The sequence below is a fragment of the Scyliorhinus torazame genome, chromosome 25 (assembly GCF_047496885.1).
Source record: "Scyliorhinus torazame isolate Kashiwa2021f chromosome 25, sScyTor2.1, whole genome shotgun sequence".
Lineage (NCBI taxonomy): Eukaryota > Metazoa > Chordata > Chondrichthyes > Carcharhiniformes > Scyliorhinidae > Scyliorhinus > Scyliorhinus torazame.
Genome location: NC_092731.1, coordinates 38,951,044 through 38,967,740, shown reverse-complemented (window position 1 = coordinate 38,967,740; position 16,697 = coordinate 38,951,044). Strand labels below are relative to the sequence as shown.

At 50.1% G+C, this 16,697-nt stretch overlaps 1 long non-coding RNA gene across 1 annotated transcript; it reads right to left on the bottom strand.

Moving 5' to 3' along the window:
* Positions 1–1,847: 1,847 nt before the first annotated feature.
* On the bottom strand, positions 1,848–15,060 carry LOC140402547 (uncharacterized). Its single transcript, XR_011938166.1, has 2 exons — positions 14,991–15,060; positions 1,848–2,232 (listed from the first exon to the last, which is right to left on the bottom strand). It is a non-coding gene; the product is annotated as an uncharacterized lncRNA (long non-coding RNA).
* Positions 15,061–16,697: the final 1,637 nt, after the last annotated feature.

Sequence of the window (16,697 nt, the reverse complement as noted above, 5' to 3'; positions counted from 1 at the left end):
GTGGTTAGGAAGTAATTCAGCTTCGGAGAAAATAGATCGAAGTTCCAATGTAAACATATTGAATGAGAAACATTACCTGAGAAAGGACGTACTGGCAGTGGAGGGTGTGCAGAGGAGATTCACTCGCTTAATCCCAGAGTTGAGAGGGTTGGATTACGAGGAGAGGTTGAGTAGACTGGGACTGTACTCGTTGGAATTTAGAAGGCTGCTGAGGGGACTTATAGAAACATATAAAATTATGAAGGGAATAGATAGGATAGATGCGGGCAGGTTGTTTCCACTGGCGGGTGAAAGCAGAACTAGGGGGCATAGCCTCAAAATAAGGGGAAGTAGGCTTAGGACTGAGTTTAGGAGGAACTTCTTCTCCCAAAGAGTTGTGAATCTATGGAATTCCTTGCCCAGTGAAGTAGTTGAGGCTCCTTCATTAAATGTTTTTAAGATAAAGATAGATAGTTTTTTGAAGAATAAAGGGATTAAGGGTTATGGTGTTCGGGCCGGAAAGTGGAGCTGAGTCCACAAAAGATCAGCCATGATCTCATTGAATGGCGGAGCAGGCTCGAGGGGCCAGATGGCCGACTCCTGCTCCGAGTTCTGATGATCTTATAACTAAGTCCCCACGCCCGCCGGAAAACGGGCGAACATCACTCCTCGCAGGTCCGGGGTGATTCTCCGTTTTTCAGGGAGCTAACAGCGCCCCGGTGTGCGTCCCGCTGCTCTGTCTGCCGGCGGGACACTGCTAGCCAGACCGCGCGGCCGCGCACGTGCATGGCAGCCACAAGCTGGTCCGCGCTTGCGTGTGGCGACCCACCTCGGGCACGGGCACCGCCGACATGGCAGAGCCACACAGTGAGCCCGCACGGAGGAAGGTAGGTCCCAGATCGCGATGGCCCAGCGATCGGTGGCCCCCGATCGCGGGCCTGGCCACCGCTGAGGTCTCCGCCGGAGTCAGATACCCCCCGCCCCCCACCAAGACCGTGGGTCCCCTCTCCCGCGGGGTGGTTCCACATGTAAACCACACCGGCGGGAGTTCGGTCGGTCGACCATGGAGAATCGCCGCGGGGGCCTGTTCCAATGGCCCCGACCGGCGCTGCGTCGACCGCGCGCGCGGGGGACTGGCGGGTCCGCGGAGAATCGGGCAGCACGGTAGCATTGTGGATAGCACAATTGCTTCACAGCTCCAGGGCCCCAGGTTCGATTCCAGCTTGGGTCACTGTCTGTGCGGAGTCAGCACGTTCTCCCCGTGTCTGCGTGGGTTTCCTCCGGGTGCTCCGGTTTCCTACCACAGTCCAAAGATGTGCAGGGTAGGTGGATTGGCCATGATAAATTGCCCTTAGTATCCAAAATTGTTACTAGTGGGGTTACTGGGTTATGGGGATAGGGTGGAGGTGTTGACCTTGGGTAGGGTGCTCTTTCCAACAGCCGGTGCAGACTACATGGGCCGAATGGCCTCCTTCTGCTCTGTAAATTCTATGATCTATGATCGCCGTCGCTCCGGATTTCCGGTGTGAACAGCTATTTTCCGCCCCCGCGCTGGCCGCGTTTCCGCCACGGAGCGTCGGAGAATCCCGCCCCATATCTCTCCCAATTTTTATTGACACAATGTCGAAATTACCGCACGTGTTGCAGTGTTTGGCTCTATGAATTTGGCAGTTTCAGACTGTGACCCCAGAGAGCAGAGACGTGACGGCTGCTGCTGCTGTCACACCAGCAGGTGGCAGTGTCGCACCACAAAGTACAAAGAGAACAGCAGGATCCCACACTGTCTGTGAAAGGTCAGAATGTCTGTGCAGAAACTAATTGGACACGCCCCCTGTATCAATAATGAATAAACACTCCCACTCCCAGCATTGCATGCTTCAATCAGTGTATTTTATTTCACCAGAATTGTAAAGTACATTTGAAATGAATTAAAGGTAAAACAGCAACAAAAGCGAGATCTGAGAGAGACTCAGTGAGCAATTAGAAATCAGGGAGACGGCGAGAGAGAAATCCCATCAATCACACCCGAAATATTCTATTGGACAGATTCTTGTCAGTGTGACTCTCGGTCACATCTCCATCGCTTCATTGCGAGCTGGAGCTATTAGACAGTCTTACACAGGGTTCGGTCATAATACACAAACTTTGGGTTACGCTTGTCGTTATTCTCCTTGAGGCACAGGGCAACTGCAATGTCACAGTCACACAACGTCATAGCACACTCTGCGTAGTGAGACGTCACCGGATAATCAACTGAAAAAGAGGAGAGAACAACTAAATATACACAGTGTAAAATATGCGCTGTAATGTACACATGGAAACAGACACTGGAATATACACACATTAATGGACACACTGATGTGCTGGGTGGGGTTAAGAATGTGAGATTCTGCAACGTTGTAAAATCTTCATTGTTTTTTGGTCCATTTAAAAAACATTTTTTCAATAAATTTAGAGTACCCAATTATTATTTTGTTCCAATAAAGGGGCAATTTACTGTGGCCAATCCACCAATCCGGCACATCCTTTGGGTTGTGGGGGCGAAACCCACGCAGACACGGGAAGAATGTGCAAACTCCACATGGACAGTGATCTAGGTTCTTAATGTTGTGGGTGATTCACAATGGTTGGGGCCCAATAATGTTCTTGAAGTTTCCTGAACGACGGGGCAGCTAACGTCTCAGAATGTCTCTGAGGTGCGAATGGCCGTCCTCAAATTCTGGATGGTCATTAATTTTTAATCTAATACTTTGGTGTTGAGGGGGTGGGTGGGGTCTGTTAATAGTTTAATAAACGTGTTAAAGCTATCTCCATGTCTGAACCTTCCTTTGTCAGAGTGCACATCAAGGAAGCAGCTTCTGCTACGACAAGAGCAGAACAAAACATGGTACCAGTGAGTAACTGTTTAAATCCATATAGTTACAACTCAGCAAACAGTGACAGCCAGCAACAACACCCAGGCAAGATGATCGAGATTCCAGTTCCACAGCAGCTCAGGTGCAATCTCAGTGCAAACTGGCGAGCATTCAGGCAAAGGTTTGAGATCTTCCAGGTAGCAGCCGACCTACAAGACGTGGCCGATGCTGAAAAGACAGAGCTTCTGCTCACAATCGCGGTGCAAATGCAGAACAAATCGTTAAAACCTTCAAGTACACCAGAGGACAAGCAAAGAGAGACTTCCAGGCAGTCCTGGACAAATTCGAACAATGCTGCGAGGAAAACACAAACAAACCAACAGAAAATGGTCAGAGAGGCGCCAATACTCACCACGAGGTCCCGGAGCAACGAACGACAATTTGGATCGGTGGCCATTTTGGAAAAGGTACTGCACATGTGCAGTTGAGAGAAATGCGCAAAGTAAAGGAACAGCAATCTGCGCATGCGCAATCGCTTCCTACGCACTACGTCACATGCTTTGTGACATCAGAGGCCCCGGACCACACCCACTTAAAGGAGAAATGTCCCAAAACAAGAAAAAAAATGTTTAAAGCCTCAAAACAAGATTCTTTCACCTGGAATGACAGCACAATGCCTGAAATTCGACCAGTAGCTGAAAGTAACCTCCGCAGAACCCTGCAGCAAGCAGTTAGCACCACCCAAAGAGATGATACAGTCCCTGAAGACTATGACTCAGGCGTTGAACTCTTCTTTGGACATCGCGAGCCCAATGCCAGCTCCGGCACAAAATGTGATGATATGGTCCCAGAAAACTGCGACTCAGATGATGAATTCATCATTGGCGATGGCGACCCCAGTACCAAATCCGAACCGCAACGAGATGTGTTCTACAGTGAAGAATCCGACACAGACGCGAATGTGTTCTTCGGATTTGAGGATCTTCAGTCCAGCACATATGACATCCCGACTCGTGAGAGCAGGATTATGCTGCGGCCTGACACCAAGAGACAGAGAGCGGTACAAGCCCACAGAGAGCGGCCTGCTGCCACACAGAGAGTGGTCCACGCCCCGCAAAGGGTCCCCGACTCCACACAGAGAGTGGTCCACGCACCGCGCTGAGTCCCTGACTCCACACAGAGAGTGGTCCATGCACCGCGAAGGGTCCCCGACTCCACACAGAGAGTGGTCCACGCCCCGCAAAGGGTCCCCGACTCCACACAGAGAGTGGTCCACGCACCGCGCTGAGTCCCTGACTCCACACACAGAGTGGTCCACGCACCGCGCTGAGTCCCCGACTCCACACAGAGAGTGGTCCACGCACCGCGCTGAGTCCCCGACTCCACACAGAGAGTGGTCCACGCACCACAAAGGGTCCCAGCCTCCACACAGAAAGCGATGAAAGACTCCACAACGAGACAAATGTACGTCTCCACACAGAAAGTGTCTCCAGTGACACAAGCCTCCACAGCGAGCTCGTGGACAGCCTCCACGATAGAAGCAACGCAAGACTCCAAAGCGCAGTCCTTACATGAACAAGAAGTGACTCGAGTGACACAAGCCTCCACAGCAAGCTCGTGGACAGCCTCCGCGACAGAAGCAATGCAAGACTCCAGAGCGCAGTCCTTGCAGGAACAAGACCATGAGGGTCTAGCAACCTCCTCTGACAACCAGCAGCAGACGATGCAATTCTGCTACGCTCAAGTGTACAGCAAACAGACTCTGACAGTCTGCCACGCTCCAGTGACCAAGAAGAAGACTCTGACAGTCTACCCAGCTCAAGTGAACGACAAGAACACACTCAGGCTCTACCCACTGTATGTGCAACTTCCCATGCAAGATGTGCAACGTGACAGACCTCAGCTCGAATGTACCGAGGCACTCAACAATCACAGTGAGACTACTGGTGACTCCGGTGACACCACGTTACGTCAAACCTCATTCGCTTGAGCCTCTCCACAAGCAAATGCATTCCTGACTGTTTTGACTCCGGACGGGGAGCATCAAGAGACCTCAGAAGATGCAAGTGAACCTGAAACGATTCCGGACGGGGAGCATCAAGAAGCCAAAACTGACTCGGGTGAAACAGCCCAGACTCCGGACGGGGAGCATCGACAAGCCAAAGCTGATACAATTAAGCCGGACATGACTCCAGACGGGGAGCGCCGCGAACTCAGTGACAGCACGCTCAAGCAGACAGCAGATGCCACAAAGCACGCTGACACGAGTAACTGTGTGAAGGACTCGTATTATACACAGTGAGGTCCTTGAGCGCAGCAAACACGACAACAAAACCAACCCCACCACAACAACAACATCAAAGACATCAACAAGAAGCGCACCAGAGGCAACAACGTCGACAACAAGCACGACACAAACACCAATGGAACTACGACTGGTACGACTCTGCCCATGAGGAACACTGTTACTGCTCAGCTCAGTACAATGACAGACCGTGGCAGGACGATGCATCTTACCAGTTCACATTTGCTGCCCTACCAACTGGCAACCTGGCATTCAGGACAGATGCCATCAAGAATTGCCACCACAAGCATCGGAAAAAAAAACAACAGACTCCAAATCAGTTAATGAGGTGATTTGAACAATTGGACACCTCCTGATGACCAAACACCAGGACACTGACGGCATTCACAAGGGAATGACAACGTCACCATTGACACTTCTACACCAGACCATAATAATTAATGAACTTTGGACTCAACTTTTATTTTGCATTGTCTTATCCTCAAAGTCATCGCAACTATTATTTGGTCTTGTGTATTATTGTACAGTCATCACGGTCATCATAACTTGACATAGCATCACTTATCTGCCTATTTTGTTAAATTTTCTTTAACACTGTACAGAAAATATGTAACACGAAAAAAGGGGGAATGTGGTGATATACATCACTGTAAGTACACAAAGGGTTAATGTACATACACTACACCTAGCTAGACACTAGAGGGAGCACCAGAGACATGACACACAGACAGTCAACGAATAGGTCAGTAAGATAGGACACAACCAATGGGCAGTCATGATACACACAGAGGTGACACTACCACAGGAGGGCATTACACCAGCCCATATATAAAGACACAGCACACATGCTCAGTCTCTTTCCAGTGGAGACTCTCAGTGAGTACAGACACAGGGTTGATTGAACATCACATCCACCACGTGGATTGTAGCAGACTGGTTCGTCAGTCTGAGTAGCTATAGAAGGATGAACAGTAGAGTCGAATCCAAGTAGGAGAATTGTTAATAGTTTAATAAACATGTTAAAGCTATTTCCAAGTCTGAACCTTCCTTTGTCAGAGTGCACATTAAGGAACCAGCTTATGCTACGACAAGAGCATAACAAAACAGAGTCCAAAGCTGTGGAGAGTCTTTAACGTGGGTGAGGAAGGGGTGGCCTGGAATTGTCTGCTGTGGATTCTGTCCTTGATGTTGTCAGGATTCCCCAATATTGTGAAACTCCCTAATGCTGTCAGTGATGTGGGCTGCGTTCCTTTAATGTATTGGGTGGTCCCTAACATGGTGATTTCTATGGGTGACATAATGAGAGTCCCACCACAGCGAGAAGCAGCAAACTATCTCAAACCTCGATATTGCCACAAATGTTCCCCACCTCGAATCTGGGGAATTGTGAAATCTCACTGAGCGATATTTCCTAATTGAAACCAAATTCGTTAAAGAAAATTCGCTACGAGGCAAGTTGTTGTGTTATGATTCTTCACGTAGCTTAAGCTGCTTCCTTGATGTAAGCTCTGACAAAGGAAGGTTCAGACTTGGAGAGAGGTTTAACACATTGATTGAACAGTTAACAATTCTCCTACTTGTGTTTGACTCTCCTGCTGATCTTGCTATAGTAACTCAATCTAACTAACCAGTCTGCTCTCATCCATGCGGGGGGTGTGATGCTTCCTGATCTGCCCCTGTCTCTCTGAGCGTCGCCTATCGAAAGAGAAAGAGCACGTGTGCCCTGTCCTTTTATATGGGTAGCCCCCTTGTGGTAGCGTAACCTCTGGGGTGTGCCTTGACTGCCCAATTGGTCGTGTCCTATCTTACTGACCTATTGGTTGAATGTCTGTGTGTCATGATGTCTCTGGTGCTCCCTCTAGTGTTTACCTAGTTGCAGTGTACCTACATTAATCACTTGAGTATTTACAGTGATGCATATCACCACACAGGTGATGTCTGATCCACAGCAACCACATCTTCAGTAAGTGTCCACAGCTCGAGGAACTGCGGCTCAGAGTGAATGAGCTGGACTCGGAGCTTCAGACAGGGCAATGGCATCAGGGAGAGAGAATGCTCCCTGGAGACTTTGTCACACCCCTTCGCTCAGCTGCTTCATTGGGTTCGGGATCAGGGACAGACAGTATGACTACACGTGAGGATCCAGGAGGTAGTAATGGAAGACACTCAGCCCTTGCACTTGTCCGAGAGATTGGAGGTTTTTGCAGCCTGTGTGGACGAGAGCGAGGGCTGTAGGGAGGATGAGCAGACTGACCACCGCACCTGGGGACAGGGACACAGACAAGTGGGAGGAATGTAAAGGAATGGGATTGTAGCAGGGGACAGTGTTGTTAGAGGATAGACAGTGTTCTCAGCATCGAGAGAGTGTGAGCCCCGAGGGCCGTGTTGCCAGCCCGGTGCCAGGGTTAATAACTCCTGGGGGAAGAATTCAGTTGTTGTTGTATCGGTGGGTACCAGCCGCACAGATAGGACTAAGAAAGAGGTTCTGATCAGGGAGGATGAGCAGCTCAGGACTCAATTAAAGAGCAGAACCACAAAGGTAAGAATCTCTGAGCCACAGACAAATTGACATTGGGTAAATAAGATCAGGGAGTTGAGTGCATGGCTCAGAGATTGGTGTGGGAGCAATGGGTCACCATTCATGAGGCACTGGCATCAGTACTGAGGACAGAGAGAGCTGTCCCGTTGGGGTGGGTTTCACTTGCACGGCGCTGGGAGCTGGGTCCTGGCAAATCACATGACCAGGGCTGTGGAGCAGACTTTAAACAAAATGGTGGGAGGGGGATTAGTAATAGATTTCATAGAATTTTAATCGAATTTACAGTGCAGAAGGAGGCCATTCGGCCCATCGAGTCTGCACCGGCCCTTAGAAAGAGCACTGTTTTGTTCCCAGTGTGGTAGGTAACATGTGCTACTCAATCCTTGGTTAGTGATGAGGTATTCTGAATCCTGATGAAGAAGATTCAAACTCTTCCAGTAGTAACAAAAGGTTTATTGAATAAATTGAACAAAACATAATGGATGCAGTTTGCAAATGCATGACATAAAATCAACGAGTTAGTCCGTCAAATGTTGATACATTCAGTCTCTTAAGGTTTTTTTTTGCTTGCGTGAAATAGGTCGACAACTGATGTTATGTACAAGTTGTGATGATCTTGGCGATTATACAAAGTCAATTAATATTTATGAGTCCAGTGTTAATAAAAAAAAATTGTGAGTCCAAACTTTATGAGTTTGTTCGGTCGAGTTGCTTTCGTCTTCTGTTGTTGAAGTGGTGATGTTGGTGTTGTTATTTCTTTGTGAACGTCACCAGTGTTCCTGTGTTTAAGTAACCAAGAAGTCATCAATGAGGTATTTGAATGGTCGAATCTCTTTGTTGTCTGATTTATGCTTTTTCTTTCTATGCTTGTGGTCGCGATTCTGTGTTACATCTTTGTTGTCTGACCTGGACCTTTTCCTGTGTTTGTGGTATTGATTCTTCATGTCATCTTTCTTGACAGCTGGTTTACTTGTTTGTTGTGGAGCAAATGTGAATTTGTGAGATTTGTTGCCATGCCATGGCATGTTTGTACTCTTGCCATTGTTTTGCAGTGTGCTGTGGCATTGTCCTTCATGTGCAGAGTTGTCCCATGTTGTACAGGTCGTTGTTTCATTGTTGTCATTTCTGTTTTGGTCGTTTTCGTTGTTGTTGTTTTCATCATGCTTGTTGTTCCTGATTTTGTTGTTCCTGATTTTGTTCTTCCTGATTTTGTTGTTCCTGATTTTGTTGTTTCTGATTTTGTTGTTTCTGATTTTGTTGTTCCTGATTTTGTTGTTCCTGATTTTGTTGCTCCTGATTTTGTTGTTTCTGTTTTTGTTACGCTTCTTGTTGTGTTTGTTGTTGTTCTTGTAGTTTTTGTTGTGCTTGTAGTTTTTGATGTTGCTGACGTTGTTCTTGTTTCTGTTGTGCTTCTTGCGATTGTTGTTGTTCCTGTTGCGCTCAATGAGTGTTCCGTGTGGATGACATGAGTCATTGTCACAGTTATTGGTGTCAATGTCCTTTGTGGCATCTGTTACATTGAGCGTTTCTTCTTGAGAATTGTGAGAATGATCTGATGTTGCGATGATGTTGGTGACATCAGTCATTTGTGGTGGGTTTGATTCCTCTTCTTTGCTTCCTTGGTACTCCTCTGCTAGAGTCAATTCTGGTTCACTTGAATCATCTGTGATCTCTTTGTGCTCCTCTTCTGGGGTCAAAATCTTCACGATTTCAATTGACGTGGTCTCTCTGGACTCATGAGTAGCCCTCCTCTGATTATTGAGTGCTTCTGTGCAGACGAGCTGAGATCTGTCAGTCTCGCTGTGATTCTGCAGATCCGGTATGGGAATTGTGATTTCTTCGTCACTTGTCTCACATACAGTGGGTAGACATTCAGTGTCTTCTTGTTGGTTGAATGAGCTGGGTAGACTGTCATAGTCTTCTGGTGGCTCAAATAAGCTTGATAGATCTTCATGGTCTTGTTCATGCATAGCATTCGCTATGGAGTGTTTGCTTGCTTCCATTTTTGAGTCTGTCACCGAGCTGTCTGTGGAGGCTTGCGTCGCTCTCTTTGTGGAGGCTTGCGTCGCTCGCTCTGTGGAGTCTTTCATCGCTCTCTTTGTGGAGTTGTGCAGTGTTTGCGCTGTAGAGTCGATGTGTGCTCTATCAGCCGAGTCGTTCTGTGCTCTCTGTGTGCCGTCGTCGTCTTCTTGGGTATTGCTGTCATCCAATGTATCGACGATCTGCCATGGCACCATGGTATTGGATTCATCCACCATGAGAAGAGTCGTGTTGAGCTTTTCAACCGTGTTGCTGATGCTGTGATCAGCATATCCGAATAACTCAGCCATGTCTGAGCAGTATTGTGTGTATTGTTCGAGAGACAAATCATCGCTTTTTGTTTGGGAGTTGTGATCGTTCTCTTCATGTTCAGTGAACAAATCATCTTCTTTGGTTTCGGATTTTTCATTATGCTCTTCACTTTGGGTGGTGCAGGCTGCTTGTTCCAAGGTGTTGTGAAAGTTATTTTCATCTGCTGGTGTAAGTTCGAGCATTGTTCTGTCTTTTGAGATAAAAAAAATTGGGTTTTGCAGCTTTAAATTTCTTTTTGTTCATTTTTGACCATTTCCCTTTTAAGTGGGCGTGGCCCTGGTCCTCTGACGTCATGACGCTCGTGACATCATGCGTCGGACTCGGTTGCACATACGCAATTTGTGTTTCCTTTACTGTGCGCTCTTTGCACAACTGCGCATGTGCGGTTCCTTTCTCAAGATGGCTGCCGCTCAGAACTTCCATCTTCTTCTGTTTCAACTCTGCCTCGTGGTACGTTTTGGCACCATTTTTACCGATTTTGTTTTCTAGACACTGGTTCTGTGTTTGTAAAGACTCACAGTATTGATTTTGTTTTTGTTCATAAGCAAGGCATTTTTGTATAGCAGTTTCTAGAGTTAGATCCTTATTTTGTGATAGTTCTTTCCTCAAATTTTTATCAGATAGTCCAGAAATTAATTGATTCATTATCACAGTGTCTCTGAAATCAACATAATCACAGCCTTGTGGTATTAACTTGAGATTTGTAATAAAATCACTGATGGGCCCTCTGTTTCTCTGGCATTTATGATAATTGTTAAATCTTTCCAGCATCTCACCAGACTGACTCTTACAGTGTTCATCACATTTTTTGAGTATTACTTCTATTTTGGTGTCGTCTTCACCTTCTAACTAATTAATGCAATTCTAGATATCTCTAGCTTCATGCCCTCCTATTGAGAGCAGTAGTGCTATTTTCGTTGCGTTAGAGACCGTGCTTAAACCATTAGCTGTGATAAATATTTGGAATATCTGTTCAAATCTTTTCCAGTCATAACTTAAATTACCGGTTGTTTCCAGCTGCCCTAGAGGTCCAATGAGTCCCATAGTTAGTCGGCGAGGATCCATTTGCTGCGAAGTCTTCCACAGTCGAATGTCCAGTCTTCTCTTTTTCTTCGCTTTTTGTCTAACCTTATTTAACTAGTTCTGTTAAAACCACTCAACTGGAACCATGTTTTGTTCGCAGTGTGGTAGGTAACATGTGCTACACAATCCTTGGTTAGTGATGAGGTATTCTGAATCCAGAGAAGAAGATTCAAACTCTTCCAGTAGTAACAAAAGGTTTATTGAGTAACTACAGCAATATTTCCATGAGTTCTTTACTTTAACTTTGATACTAGTGATAAGGTTAACAAGATCTAACTATGGTAACTATACATAACTCCACTGGAACTAGTCTGCTGTTGCTTTGATCACAGTGCACCCAAGAGAGAGAGAGAGAGACAATGTGGCTGCCTTTTATACCCCTGTTGGTCCGGCCCTCTAGTGATCATGTGGTGCTACTGATGACACATTAATGACACATTCCTCCCACAGTCCAAAGATGTGCAGGGTAGGTGGATTGGCCATGATAAATTGCCATTAGTGTCCAAAATTGCCCTTAGTGTTGAGTGGGGTTACTGGGTTATGGGGATAGTGGAGGTGTTGACCTTAGGTGGGGTGCTCTTTCCAAGAGCCGCTGCAGACTCGATGGGCCGAATGGCCTCCTTCTGCACTGTAAATTCTATGAAAATTCTATTAACCCCTTGTGTTCATGCACCCATAGAGATCACTACAAGTACATCACTCAAGCACACACCTCCTCCACCCCATCCCCTTAACCCAGTAACCCCAATTAACCTTTTTGGTCACTAAGGGCAATTTATCACGGCCAATCCACCTAACCCGCACATCTTTGGACTGTGGGAGGAAACCGGAGCACCCGGAGGAAACCCATGCACACCCGGGGAGAACGTGCAGACTCTGCACAGACAGTGGGCGTCATTCTCCGACCCCCCGCTGGGTTGGGGAATCGCCGGGGGCTGCTGTGAATCCCGCCCCCGCCGGTTGCCGAAGTCTCCGGCACCGGATATTCGGCGGGGGCGGGAATCAGGCCGCGCCGGTTGGCGGGCCCCCCCGCTCGATTCTCCGGCCCGGGTGGGCTGAAGTCCCACCGATAAATTGCCTGTCCCGCGAGTACCTATTTACCGGCGGGACCAGGCGGCGTGGGCGGGCTCCGGGGTCCTGGGGGGGGCGCGGGGCGATCTGACCCCGGGAGGTGCCCCCACGGTGGCCTGGCCCGCGATCGGGGCCCACCGATCCGCGGGCGGGCCTGTGCCGTGGGGGCACTCTTTCCCTTCCGCCTCCGCCACGGCCTCCACCATGGCGGAGGCGGAAGAGACTCTCCCCACTGCGCATGCGCCGGGAAACTGACAGCGGCCGCTGACGCTCCCGCGCATGCACCGCTTTTCCGCGCCAGCTGGCGGGGCAACAAATGCCAATTCCGCCAGCTGGCAGGGCGGAAATCCCTCCAGCGTCAATGTTGGGGCTAGGCCGCCAAAGATGCGGAGCATTCCGCACCTTTGGGCCGGCGCGATGCCCGTCTGATTGGCGCCGTTTTTGGCGCCAGTCGGCGGACATCGCGCCGTTGGTGGAGAATTCCGCCCCAGAAGTGAAATCTTGGGCAGATTCTCCGACCGCCCGTCGGATGGGAGAATCCCCAGGGGGTGGCGTGAATCCCGACCCGCCGCTCCGACACCGGCTGTCGGATTCTCCGGCGCCGGTTTTCGGGTGGCGGCTGGGTTTACGGCCCGCGAGTCGGGAGCCATTGGCAGCGGCCCCCCCAGCAATTCTCCGGGCCCTGATGGGTCGAGCGGCCGTCATTTCCTGGCCTGTCCCGCGGTGTGAAATGGACATGGTCCATCACGGTGGGACCCGGCTTGGAGGCCGGCTAGGTGAGTCCTTGAGAGGGTGGGGGGGCGCAGGAGGATCCGACCCGGGGGGTCCCTCAAGGTGGCCTGGCCAGTGATCGGGTCCCACCCATCTGCGGGCGGGCCTGTGCCGTGGGGGCGCTCCTTCCTTCCGTGCCTGCCCCTGTAGGGCTCGGCATTGTCGGCGCGGAGAGGAACCTCCCTGCGCCTGTGCAGGAACACACCGGCCAGTCTGCGCAGGCGCGGAACCACGCAGGCAGTTCTGCACATTCGTCAACTCGCGCTGGCCCTTCGCCACCAGTTGGCGCAGCGCCAAACCTTCCGGCGTCGACCGAGACCCCGGAAATGCAGAGGATTCGCGACCCACACCGACCAACCTTCGCGACCCACACCGAGCGACCTTCGCGACCCACACCGAGCGACCTTCGCGACCCATACCGAGCGACCTTCGCGACCCACACCGAGCGACCTTCGCGACCCACACCGAGCGCCCTTCGGGACCCACACCGAGCGACCTTCGCGACCCACACCGAGCGACCTTCGGGACCCACACCGAGCGACCTTCGCGACCCACACCGAGCGACCTTCGCGACCCACACCGAGCGACCTTCGCGACCCACACCGAGCGACCTTCGGGACCCACACCGAGCGACCTTCGCGACCCACACCGAGCGACCTTCGCGACCCACACCGAGCGACCTTCGCGACCCACACCGAGTGACCTTCGCGACCCACACCGAGCGACCTTCGCGACCCACACCGAGCGACCTTCGGGACCCACACCGAGCGACCTTCACGACCCACACCGAGCGACCTTCAGGACCCACACCGAGCGACCTTCGGGACCCACACCAGCCCACCTTCGGGACCCACGCTGTGAGGCCTCTGCCCTGACAGGGGCAGAGAACCAGGGAGGCCTCCAAAGGCCACGGTGCAGGTGTCCTCTGGGTGGGGTAAGCTCGGCTGATTACCTGCTCTCTGCAGTGGGGTAGCGCTTCTGAGGAGTGCCAACACCTGGTGGGTATCGGATTTATCTTGGCCACGCCCATTGATTAACAAGGGGATTTATAAGGGGCAATGGGGAGAAGGCAGGAGAATGGGGATGAGAAACATCTCAGCCATGATTGAATGGCGGAGCAGACTCGATGGGCCGAATGGCCTAATTCAGCTCCTATATCTGTATCCCCTTGATGATGCAGCTGAGGTATGAGGGTGTCCGGGGGGAGGGGGCGGCCTGGGGGGGCTCCCAGATGACCATAGGCCTTCTGAGTGTTTAAAGGACACAGGCAGCAGGGGTCTCTTTCATTAGGGGGCCTCTGGTGAGGGGTGTCTGGTGCGGGTCTCTTTCATTAGGGGGCCTCTGGTGAGGGGTGTCTGGTGGGGGTGGAGTGGGCAGGTCTTGCATTGTGGGGGGTGGGGAGGGTGACCCTCCATTGGACTTTGGGGGTAACTCCCGGAAAGAGTGACCCCCTTGGCCCACCGTGAGGCCCACCACATCAGGGCCACGCTGGTCAAGACCTGCACTAATTCCTGCCCCCGTGATTCCCGGCCCAGAGCACCGGAGAATCCCGACGATTCGGAGAATATGGGGCAAATAAATCTTAATGACCCATTCACATTCTCCCGCTGGTGCCCGTCGGCGATCCCGTTTTCTGCCCGCGCTGGATTCTCCGCTGCCCGCCGCTGGTAGCGGATTTCCCGATGCGACGGAGAATCCGGCCCTTCGTCACCCAAACGGAAAGTTCCGGGCCTGGTCTCTTGAGCATTCCCAATTTTAATCGGTTCACCATTGGTGGCCGTGACTTCAGGTGTCTGGGCCCCAAGCTCCGAAATCCCCTCCCTCCACCTTTCCGCCTCTATTGAGACATTCCTTAAAACATCTTTAACAAAAGCTTTTGGTCAGTCACTTTGGATGTTTCATTACTCTGAAGGCACCACATAAATATAAGTTGTTGTTGTACTTTACTGATGTAGAACTATTGAGGGAAGGGAGAGGTCAGGGGGTCAGAGCAACTTCCCGAGGTCAACATCGGTTTTGTTTGGTGTTAACTTACCGCACTTGGGAATTCCATTTTCACAAGTTGAAGGGTACCACAAGTGTACAGGACATCCCATCATTTCAGCTTCTCCAGAACAGTCTTCGTGAACTTGACAGCATCTGAGTGGGTGACAAACAAGAGGTATCATTTCAGATGTAAGTTTTTCACGGAGAGACTGAAACTCAGTCAGGGGCTTAATGATTCCAAACAAGCCTCAGATTGGGTTCCCAACTCTGAAGAATTGTCCTGGAGTTTTCAGGAAGTAAAGATGAATCCTCAGGGAACTCATTTCACATAACTGAGGGGATAAGGTCACTGCAGCACTTTAACAACATGGTCTTCTCCGATTTTATTTCAACGCATTTGATCATTGGAGAGAAACTGGGGGTGGGAGGGAAAAGCTGTTTCTGAAAAAACACCCAATCAGATGACAAAGAGTCTGTTCACTTTCCAATTGGTTTGGAAAGGTGGGCACCCCGAGAGTGGACATGTCTGACTAATGGCAGCATGGAGGTGGGATGTTTGAGGTGACACTCCAGGAACATGAGAAAAGCAGACTGTTAGATTTGGCAAGAACATTGCAGTTAACATTACCTGACAAAATGTGAAAAGATGAGGAAATTAGGGTGGTGGTTCAGCATTTAAAGTTGACTGAGATCGAGTTTGACTCATTGGAAATGGCAAAACTTCAGTTGCAAAATAAACAAATGGAACATCAGAAAGAATTAAAGCGGCTGGAATACGGGAGTGAGAGAGAGGAAAAAGAAAGAGAAATAGAGAGAGGCCTCGCCCATAACAGCGGAGTCTACATGTTTTCCCCGTGTGGGTTTCCACCGGCTGCTCCGGTTTCCTCCCAGAAGTCCTGAAAGACGTGCTGTTAGGTAATTTTGACATTCTGAATTCTCCCTCTGCGTACCTCACAGGTGCCGGAATGTGCGACTATTGGCTTTTCACAGTAACTTTATTGTATTGTTAATGATGTGGAGATGCCGGCGTTGGACTGGGGTGAGCACAGTAAGAAGTCTTACAACACCAGGTTAAAGTCCAACAGGTTTGTTTCGATGTCACTAGCTATCGGAGCGCTGCTCCTTCCTCAGGTGAATGAAGAGGTATGTTCCAGAAACACATATATAGACAAATTCAAAGATGCCAAACAATGCTAGGAATGCGACCATTAGCAGGTGATTAAATCTTTACAGATCCAGAGGTGGGGTAACCCCAGGTTAAAGAGGTGTGAATTGCATCAAGCCAGGACAGTTGGTAGGATTTTGCAGGCCAGATGGTGGGGGATGAATGTAATGCGACATGAATCCCAGGTCCCGGTTGAGGCCGCACTCATGTGTGTGGAACTTGGCTATGAGTTTCTGCTCGGCAATTCTGCGTTGTCGCACGTCCTGAAGGCCGCCTTGGAGAACGCTTACCCGGAGATCAGAGGCTGAATGCCCTTAACTGCTGAAGTGTTCCCCGACTGGAAGGGAACATTCCTGCCTGGTGATTGTTGCGCGATGGCCGTTCATTTGTTGTCGCAGCATCTGCATGGTCTCGCCAATGTACCACGCTTCGGGACATCCTTTCCTGCAGCGTATGAGGTAGACAACATTGGCCGAGTCGCACGAGTATGTACCGCGTACCTGGTGGGTGGTGTTCTCACGTGTAATAGTGGTATCCATGTCGATGATCTGGCACGTCTTGCAGAGATTGCCATGGCAGGGTTGTGTGGTG